The sequence below is a fragment of the Taudactylus pleione genome, unplaced genomic scaffold (assembly GCF_031769625.1).
Source record: "Taudactylus pleione unplaced genomic scaffold, aTauple2 ptg000327l, whole genome shotgun sequence".
Taxonomy (NCBI): domain Eukaryota; kingdom Metazoa; phylum Chordata; class Amphibia; order Anura; family Myobatrachidae; genus Taudactylus; species Taudactylus pleione.
In genome coordinates this window covers 1192012-1201884 of record NW_028284728.1, presented here as the reverse complement: position 1 = coordinate 1201884, position 9873 = coordinate 1192012, and positions in this window count along the sequence as shown.

The window sequence follows — 9873 nt, the reverse complement described above, 5'->3', positions numbered from 1 at the left end:
TCGATAACTCAAAGAAAACATATACTATTGCCATGTTAGATGAAGAGAATGTTCACATTTATTAAATAGGCCTCCATCTCTCCAACCAGACTGTCACGGTTCTGTTATTCTGTAGGACCGGCTCAGGACCCATAGGTATGACGGATGTGCATAGGAAACGATGCGGCTCAATAAATACCCTGGCTCATAGGAAATAGCTGGCAGGCTCGGATCGGTTCAGATTTTCCCAGCCAAGTTCTGATTTTTCCAGCCAAATTTTGGGTCTCTGAAAAATGCAAAACATCATCTTTCATTGACAAACATCATCTTTCATGGAATAGTGACATTGTAGAAACCACAGACTAGTGATATGCATGGATACTGAACTGGAGTGAACAGACCATGGGCCTCATTCAGACCCGCTCGCAAGCGGGTCGACGTTGAGGCCCTGCGCACGCATAGTGGCCGCACTGTGCGTGCACAAGCCCCGGAGCGAGAGAGAAATTGTCTTGCTCCGGGGCTCACTACAAAAGGGGCGGCTGTCGATGGTGATCGACAGCTTGCACCGTTTTGTAGGTGGGGTGGTGGGGTTCCTTGGCCAAACTGAGGCGTTCCCAAAGGAACGCCTGCCGCTTGGGGGCAGCCCCACTGACATCACTCGGGAAGCTTGTAGCCCCTTAAAAGCCAAAGATAACTCCCACGGTGCTACCAGTGGAACAAAAGGAGGCTGAACTCGCAGAACTCCTTGGAATAAAATTCTAACATCTGGTAATGAGGCAATCTTCCTCTGGAACCAGAGTGACAGTGCAGAAACCTGCACTCTCAAAGTGGCCAGGTTGAGACCATTGTCTGACCCCTCCTGAAGAAAAGCCTGGAAATCCTGAACACCTTAGGATCACACATCCTATGGGAACACCACTGACCAAAAGAATACCAAACTCTGCAATAGATGTCCTAAGCATCGTTTGAATTGAAAAACTTTTTGCTCTTAGGATAGAAGATTCAAGAGCCACACTATGAAAGCCAGACGATTCTGCCATAGAGGAAGAGGATACGGACGGTCTACGGACAGATTCTGTAGGTGAACCAATGACATCTGGGCCTAGCTGGGGCCACCAGTATTACTGTTCCACCTTCCTGCTTGAATTTCCTGAGAATTCTTGGAAGGATAGAAATCGGAGGAAAGAGATATGCCAGCTTGAAGTCCCATTTTACTGCCAGTGCGTCCACGAAGGCTGCTGATGGGTCTCTGGACCTGGATCCGTACCTGGGGACCTTGTGGTTGTGACGTGATGCCATAAGAGCTATCTCTGGTAGACCCCATTTGTTTACCAGGAGCTAAAACACTCCTGGATGTAGAGACCACTCCCTGATGATTGAGATAGGCCACTGTAGTTGCATTGTCGGACTGAATATGGACCGGCCTGCCCTGGAGCAGGTCCTGTGCCATGATAAGTGTCTTGTACACTGCTCGCAGTTCCAGAATGTTTATTGACAGATGACTTTCCTGATTTGTCAATTTTCCCTGAAAGGTGTGATGACCTGTCACTGCCCCCCATCCACGAAGACTGGCATCTGTTGTGAGAAGCACCCAATCTGGAATCCAGAATGGGCGCCCTTTGTTCAGATGATCCTCTCAGCCACCACAGGAGAGAGTGACAAAAATCTGGCGTGAGAATGATCCTCAGAGACCATACCCCACCATGTCGAAGGTGGATACCATTGATCCCAGGACCTGCATTTCTAAAAGAATGGATACCCTTTGCTTGCGTATTCGTAATGATAGCGCCAGAATCTTATCCTTTGGCAGAAACACCGTATGTGCCCGAGAATCTAGCAATGTTCCCAGATGTACCATCAGCTGTGTTGGAGAAAGTGACGGTTTCTTCCAATTGATTATCCAGCCGTGCTTTCGTAAGTAGGCTATGGTCAGTGGAAGATGGCTTTGTAAAACAACCGGAGTCTGTGCCAATATCAGAAGGTCGTTCAGATATGGCAGTATTCTCACTCCCTAACACCTGAGATAGGCTGTATTTTCGTAAATACCCGGGAAGCCGTAGATAGGCCAAAGGGTAGAGCCTGAAATTAGTAATGCTGCTAAAGGACAGCAAACCATAAAAATTGTTGGTATAATAAGATCATGCAGATATGTATCCTGAATGTCCAGGGAAACAATGTAATCCCCCGGCTCTATTGCCAAAATAATTGACCGGAGAGTTTCCATCTGAAACTTGGGTACATGGATAAACTCGAGGGTTTTTAGATTTAGTATAGGGCAACAAACCCCATTCGGTTTCTGAACCAGAAATAGATTGGAATAATAACCCCGTCCCTGTTGCGACACAGGAACCGGGATTATTACCCTCGCCTGTAGCAGGGAGTGAATGGCTTCCTGAAAGGCCAAGGCCTTGACCGCATCTGATGGAGCATCTGTGCAAAAGAACTTGGACCCAGGCATCTGTTGTTTGATGCCAATAATCCGCAAACTGAAGATGTCGGCCTCCCAACCTGGGATCCCCCAGGAGGAGGCCCGCCCCATCAGACGAAGGTTTGTCATCCAGTTTAGAAGCTGGACGTCTCTTGGCGAGCCAGACCTGTTTGTCCACAAATAACAGGTATGATAACTAATGTGCGCACGGTGCTCAACTTATAAAATAATACTTCCCCAACACGTAGATGCGTAGATCCTGTGGATAGTCGTCAAATCTCAATAGATGGTATTTTCGTAAATATAGAAAGATAGAAATAACCAAATATAGTGTAATAAAGTCTGATAACAAATTTATTCAAAACTCCTAATGAAAATAAAATCCAAAGAATAATAAAAAGATGAAAATTAGTGTATCCACCAGGACACACCTATACATCTGATTCAATTACTAATAACACAATTGCAGAGCATATAAAATCAGCTGGTATGTGCAAATATCCTCTATTGAGTTAAGCAGAGAATTACCAGAAGTCCCTTAAATAAGGGCCCGTAGATTTTAAAGGTGGCAGGCTTCCGGATAACCTCTCACCCCGGTCCTTATCAGGGTGTCTCCTTTGGGTAATTCTCCCTTGTCAGATGATCCTGTCAGCCTTTTACCAACGTGTTTCAGGAGCTTTACTCCCTTCCTCAAGACTGTGTGACTAGGATCACCACAGTTCATGTTATATAGTGTTTGGTCTAACTACTTCCGGGTCAAGAGGTCACTTGCTTCATTGGATCATTAACCATATTCTATTTCTCCCAATTCTATCCCTACCAATAATGACACATATAACCTCCCTCTATTACACACTGTTATAATGAAACTTATATATATATATAAACTTATGCAAACACTGCCCTGAGGGAGTTACGGCATGATAAACACTGCCCTGAGGGAGTTAGGGCATGATAAAGGAGAGTGGGAAGATGGCAAGGCTGTATATTTGTCACCACATTGAACAACACATGATGGAATTGGGTGTACCTGAAATGGGAACAGATCGCGGAACCGGAAGTTGACGGATGACGCACTTCCGTTTTTTTCGCACATGAACACATGGAAGATTTTAATGTTTTATTTAAGTTTCATCATAACAGTGTGTAATAGAGGGAGGTTATATGTGTCATTATTGGTAGAGATGGAATTGGGAGAAATAGAATATGGTTAATGATCCAATGAAGCAAGTGACCTCTTGACCCGGAAGTAGTTAGACCAAACACTATAAGATGAACTCTGGTGATCCTAGTCACACAGCCTTGAGGAAGGGAGTAAAGCTCCTGAAACGCATTGGGAAAAGGCTGACAAGATCATCTGACAAGGGAAAATTACCCAAAGGAGACCCCCTGATAAGGACCGGGATGAGAGGTTATCCGGAAGCCTGTCACCTTTAAAATCTACGGGCCCTTATTTAAGGGACTTCTGGTAATTCTCTGCTTTACTCAATAGAGGATATTTGCACATACCAGCTGATTTTATATGCTCTGCAATTGTGTTATTAGTAATTGCATCAGATGTATAGGTGTGTCCTGGTGGATACACTAATTTTCATCTGTTTATTGTTCTTTGGATTTTATTTTCATTAGGAGTTATGAATAAATTTGTTATCAGACTTTATTTGGTTATTTCTATCTTTCTATATTTACGAAAATACCATCCATTGAGATTTGACGACTATCCACAAGATCTACGCATCTATGTGTTGGGGAAGTATTATTTTATAAGTTGAGCACCGTGCGCACATTAGTTGTCATACCTGTTATTTGTATATATATTACAGTATCCAAGGGTGGTACTGCTTTGATAACCTATCTGCAGCAACAGGGTGCTAGGCGCCAGTTATCACTACTCAACATTTATACTATATCAGACCTGTTTGTCGCCTTGTGAAAACTAGTCGACCTAGAGGAAGAATGTTCCTTGCTCGTCCGAGGACGGAAGGACCGAAAAGAAACCTGCTTAGACTTTATAGTCACCGTAGAAGGCAGACTTGCTGATTTTGAAGCCGCCAGAGAAGCTATAATTTTATCCAACTCTGCTCTAAAAAGTACCTTTCCTTAGAAAGTTAAGACTTCTAGCGCCCTCTTTGATCCTGTATCAGCTTTCCAGGATTCTAACAAAAGTGCCCTGTGTGCCACTATTGAAGCTGCTGATGCTTTAGACTCCAAAATTCCAGCATCTACCGCAGCTCCTCCCAGATAGGAAGCCGCTTCCCATATGTGGGAGATATACATCCTCTGTTCTCTGGTAGCATCTGGAAGAGTCTTCCAAAGACCCCATCCAGTCTTCAACGGCTTTGACTACCCAGGCTCCAGCCATAGCTGGACGAGTAACAGCTCCAGATGATGAAAATATTGCCTTAAGAAATGCTTCAAATCTCTTATCTGTGGAATCCTTCAGAGATGATGCTGACGGAATAGGCAAAGTAGCATTTCTGATTAAATGTGTTACATGAGCATCCACAGTAGGAGATACCTCCCGTTTAGTACATACAGAAGCTGGGAAAGGGAACAATGTTATTCTTTTATTCACATAAAATTGTTTATCCGGGTTACCCCATGCCTCATCCATAAGCTCAGTGAGCTGTTCAGATACAGGAAACTCCATATTGGCCACCTTCCGGTGGTGATTAAACATTGGAGCTTTCTTACTATGAGCTGGTTCATCTTCCTGAGTATCTAGGATTGATTTAACTGCCCTCGCCAAAGAAGGAACATCCACTGTGGACGGATGGTCCACCTCCCCCGAGCTAGAACCTGGAGAAGAACCCTGCACATCATCTGATTCCTCTGAATCCCTATATTGAGCAGACTGATAACTTGCGCTTAGGCACCTTAGTAACTACCAGTCTGCTTTCAACATTAGATGGTGCCATACTATGACTAGAATGGCCATAAATATCTTTCCAGGATGAATCCGTAGGAGTTGCAAATATAGCGCCTCCTATGGAGGCATTGTGGGAGCAGCCATACGATCCACAAATTGAGTCATTATCTGGGACAAAGAGGATACCCAAGATGGCTCTTGTCCAGAGACAGGTAAACTGGACTGGCGAGGTGGCTCTTTATAACAGACAACACAAAAACCATCCTTTATGTTTGAAAGGACACATAAACCATACATGATTTACACGAAACCAGCACATGGGGCTCCACACCTCCTGTTTCCCTTTGTCTTTAGACATCTTCATAAAGGTAATAAATGCAATGCTATGTGACAGCCTTCACAAAATATCAAATGAATGCGAACTACTCAAAGAAAAAACCTCCACCCCAAATGACGGAGATAAAAAAAATAGAGTTATAATTGACAGACAGAAATAAGAGTGTCAATAGAAGCTAGCAAACAGTCACAATGCATATGATGGACTCAATCAACTACACAAACACCAGGAATGGTAGGATTAGAGCCCTGTATACCTTAAACGCAGGAGAGGTATTCCCAGAGACAGACCCAAACCCTCCTGAGACCAACAGCTACAGCAGCGCACTTGTGCGTCTCATATACACGTGGAGGGTAGGCGAAGCAACTCAGACACGCAAAACTCTTCGTAGGGACTGCGTCTGGGTCAGAGGAGCTGCCGGGGGGAGCACCTACCTCCCCATAGCTGCGTTAACTAGCCGGGTACACCTGCCTTGTGGCAGCAGAAGCATCTGCTGCCGATCCCCGGCATCAGACGATAAGGCCCCGGTGGTGTAGTGATGACGCGGACAATCCCAGGCCCTGACTGCAGCAGCCTTCTGGTGCGTCTCTGACACCAGAAGCAAGGATTGCCACGCACACCTCCCCTGTAAGCGAGGAACCGCCTTCCCTGACATCTCCGTGCGTCCGGTTGTAGTACAGGTCGCAGTATTGCTGCTAGCAAGCTCGCCACGATCCGCCGAAATCACCAGCCCAGTGACTGGTGTTGCGGCCCGGCGGAGGTAGATGGAGTCGCAATATATGCATCTTAATTCAGACGCTTAGTACTGCCAACCCAAAACATGAAAAACATAAAAGCTTAGGACTGCCTGAGCAGTCCCGTTACAAAAGGTGCGTCTTGATCCTGCTACAACAAACGAACAACTGAAGGCCTATGGCTAGGGGTGGGGTATATATGGAGGAGGACCCAAGGCATCCTGGAAGCTGAAGCTTTAACTGTTTGGAGCCTGGATCTCTCCAACCATAATACCCAATGGACCCTGAAGAAGATATAGGACTGGTAACCATTTCTGAAAATGGTGAGTTTGAAGGGCACAATTTATTCTGTGGAAACAGGATGGTCAAAATTGGTTAGAATTCCAGCAGAAGTATTGGCAGCCAAAGGGGCATATCCAATTGAGTGCAGGATTTTGCCAGCATAAATTTTTGTGGACCTCGCCACCAATTCTGGATTACCACAGGTATGCGTGGTATCCAATTTAAAAAATTGTTTGTGAGGGGAAAAAAAAATGCAGCGCAGAACACCTGCCACTTATTGATGTGTTCCGGATGGTCCTGGGTATGTCACCCTCCCTGTCAACTCCCCTCTGGCCGGGCAAGTTGCAGGGGAGGATAATTAAGCTCATTCCAATTGCTTAATTAGTCTTGCGGGGGAAGATCAGTGCTGACAATTTTTCCTTAATATATGGAATTTAGGAAAACGTTTTTTACCTGCTCCTGCCCTGGAGGTGCTCAAAAAAGAAAAAAAAAGTGCAAGATTTTTGTTAAACTTGCACTTGGATATGCCCCAAAGTGAGAGGTAATGAGAGGGGAAGTGAAACAATTGGCAGAGCAAAGAGGGCAGGATGGAATGTGGCCAGAAATTATGCTGCAGATGTAGGGAGGAGTGACAAAAGGTTTGATTGAGATTTTGAACTGAATTCTGTAGGGCAGGGGTGGAGGACATTTTTTCTGATGAGGGCCATTTGGATATAGATAACATCATTCACGGGCCTGGTGCAGGCCACATCCCATCCACATGACATCACGCAGGGGCAGGGCCTCAATCACCAGCGATTACAGCAATGCCCGGAGCATCCCAAGGATGCTTCGGGGAGCTGTAAGGGCAGCTATGTGATCGTCTGAACTGACCTAAGGATGCTCCAGGCGGCACTGCTGCATAGATTCTGGATGCAGGATGCCATTCTAAGGCTCCCTGCTAGCCAGTCGAGGCTAGTAGAAAGAAAAAAAAGCTCCTAGAGCCAGACCAAATGATTTTGCGAACCTTATACAGCCCACGGGCCACACGTTCCCCACCCCTGCTCAAGGGCAACAGTGTTAAAATGGATTAAAGTGGAGAGGCGCAGAAGTTGCAAAAAAACCAACCCAGACAAGAAAAGTAGATGAGTCTTCTCTGCATCCAGAATGTGATCGTAGAATTTACAAGATTGGAAGAGGGTCTGGATGTGGGGAGTCAAAGATGACACCAGAAAGGTGGAACAGATGTTAAGGTAATGGATGAGCTGTGAAGGGAAGCAATAACTACATGCACATTAGCCCCTAAGTGACAATATCAACAACATGGCTTCAGCTCTTCAAGTTCAGAAACAAGTGTGCAAATTGCTACATCAAAGGGTCAAGGATTGCCCTACGGATCTTTAATCATGACTTTTTTTTTTCTCTTACAAAGATAAAATTGTGGGACAAGTTAGATTACTGAAACTCTTGATAAAGGGTTCATCAAACCCTATAGATTACATTATTCTTCTTTTGTTCCAAAGGCAGTGTGGAATTCTAAACTGTTACATTTTCATTAATCATACAGACATTAACTTGTGCTATGGGAGATTTTGTAAGGCATTATGGCACTTGATATAGAGAACTCTTAGCTAAGAAAATATTTTAGCAACAGCAGCAGCTATTGGTAGTGGCTAAAGTTCCGATTACACCTTACACCAGTCATAAAAATTTGGCAAGGACAATCTAAAGACATTGGTGCAAATTTTAGGTGCTTTGGATAGTATGCCCATGGTACACAAGGCAAGTTTTAAACAAATGGAGCCAGAGACAAAGACATTCATTTGCCAAGTGCACCAATGTTGATGTACAGAAGACAATATTTGCAATTCACCACCCAAAAATTTTTTACACTACCAGGCATTGTTGACCCAGTCATATTTCACGATTCAACTGAACCAAGGTTTCAGGCAGTCCTATGCATCAGTCACCATTTTCTGCAATTCAGATTAAAAACAGCGATTAATCTAAAAGCCATCCTGCTGTAACGGTTAATGTGCATGAGTGTGGCCAGCAAATTCCCAAGGTTTTTCCATTGACACTGACGGCATCGTACAGATCCATGCTTGTGGGGAAACAGTGTAATTGCCGACTAATGGGGGCTGAGATACGGATGCTTACTGCACTGTACAGCACCAACCAAAAACCATTTAAGTATATACAAATTTTTTCCCCACAGGTCTACTTTATCCAGAGAAGTTTTTTTAATTTGACACGAGGTGCCCGATTCAGAGAAACATGCAATGCAGATGTTCACATTTTTACGGGACATGTGTTAAGAGTACACCACACAAAGGCGATGCTGCCATCGCAACCATCAAATGTTGCAGAAAAAGTGATGGTCATTCGTGGGAGACTGCCAGAAATTCATGCAATTATGATCTATTCAGTGGGTGTGTTAACACAAGTAGCTGCATTCACAAATTCAGTCATAGGAGATCATAGAGAAACTGCACCTGTTATAGGGCTGTGTGCGACAGATTGTGGCATATTAGGACACATCAACTGGCATTACATGCCCGGACCTGAAATTGAGTATTTCTGTCCTTGCACATTCGGCCACACGAATGTACACAAAGGAAGGAGTTTGCCGCGGCATTTTCCTAAACTAGCGGAAAGGCAACAGCCAATATATGCAGCGGTATGCGACTCAGAATCAAGCCAAAGGGCTATCAGCGAGGTACAATAGAAGACCGTAGCTAACCAGCAACCCAAGTGTTGTGGGCCCCATACATCTGCGACACTGCCGCTGTCCAGCAACCCGGCATTGCAGAAAACCAACATGTTGGATTTTACCGTTTGCGATCCAAAACTGATCACAATCATCAAATCGGGGACATTTAACATGTCAAATTTCAACAATCCGGCACTGGATCGCTGAACATCGATGGTGGGCGATGGGAAATTTCCAATCGCATCCCTACAGCACGACGATCCGTCGCAGATGAATGGGCACCTTTAGAAAGATCTAGTGATCACCTCATGACAAAGATTCTGCCTTCTACACAAGTGTCTCAAACTCTGTCCTCATTGAGTCCTAACAGTGCATGATTTTCAGATCCAACTGGAGCACAGGATGTGTTAAATAGATCTACATGTGGTTCTAATTATTCCGGGTTCTTCAAAAATACACTGTTAATGTTCCATAAGGACAGAGTTTAATTCATTATTTAAAAAAGCATGGAGATAAAGTCGAGCTATAAAGCACTAACCAATCGGCTTCTAA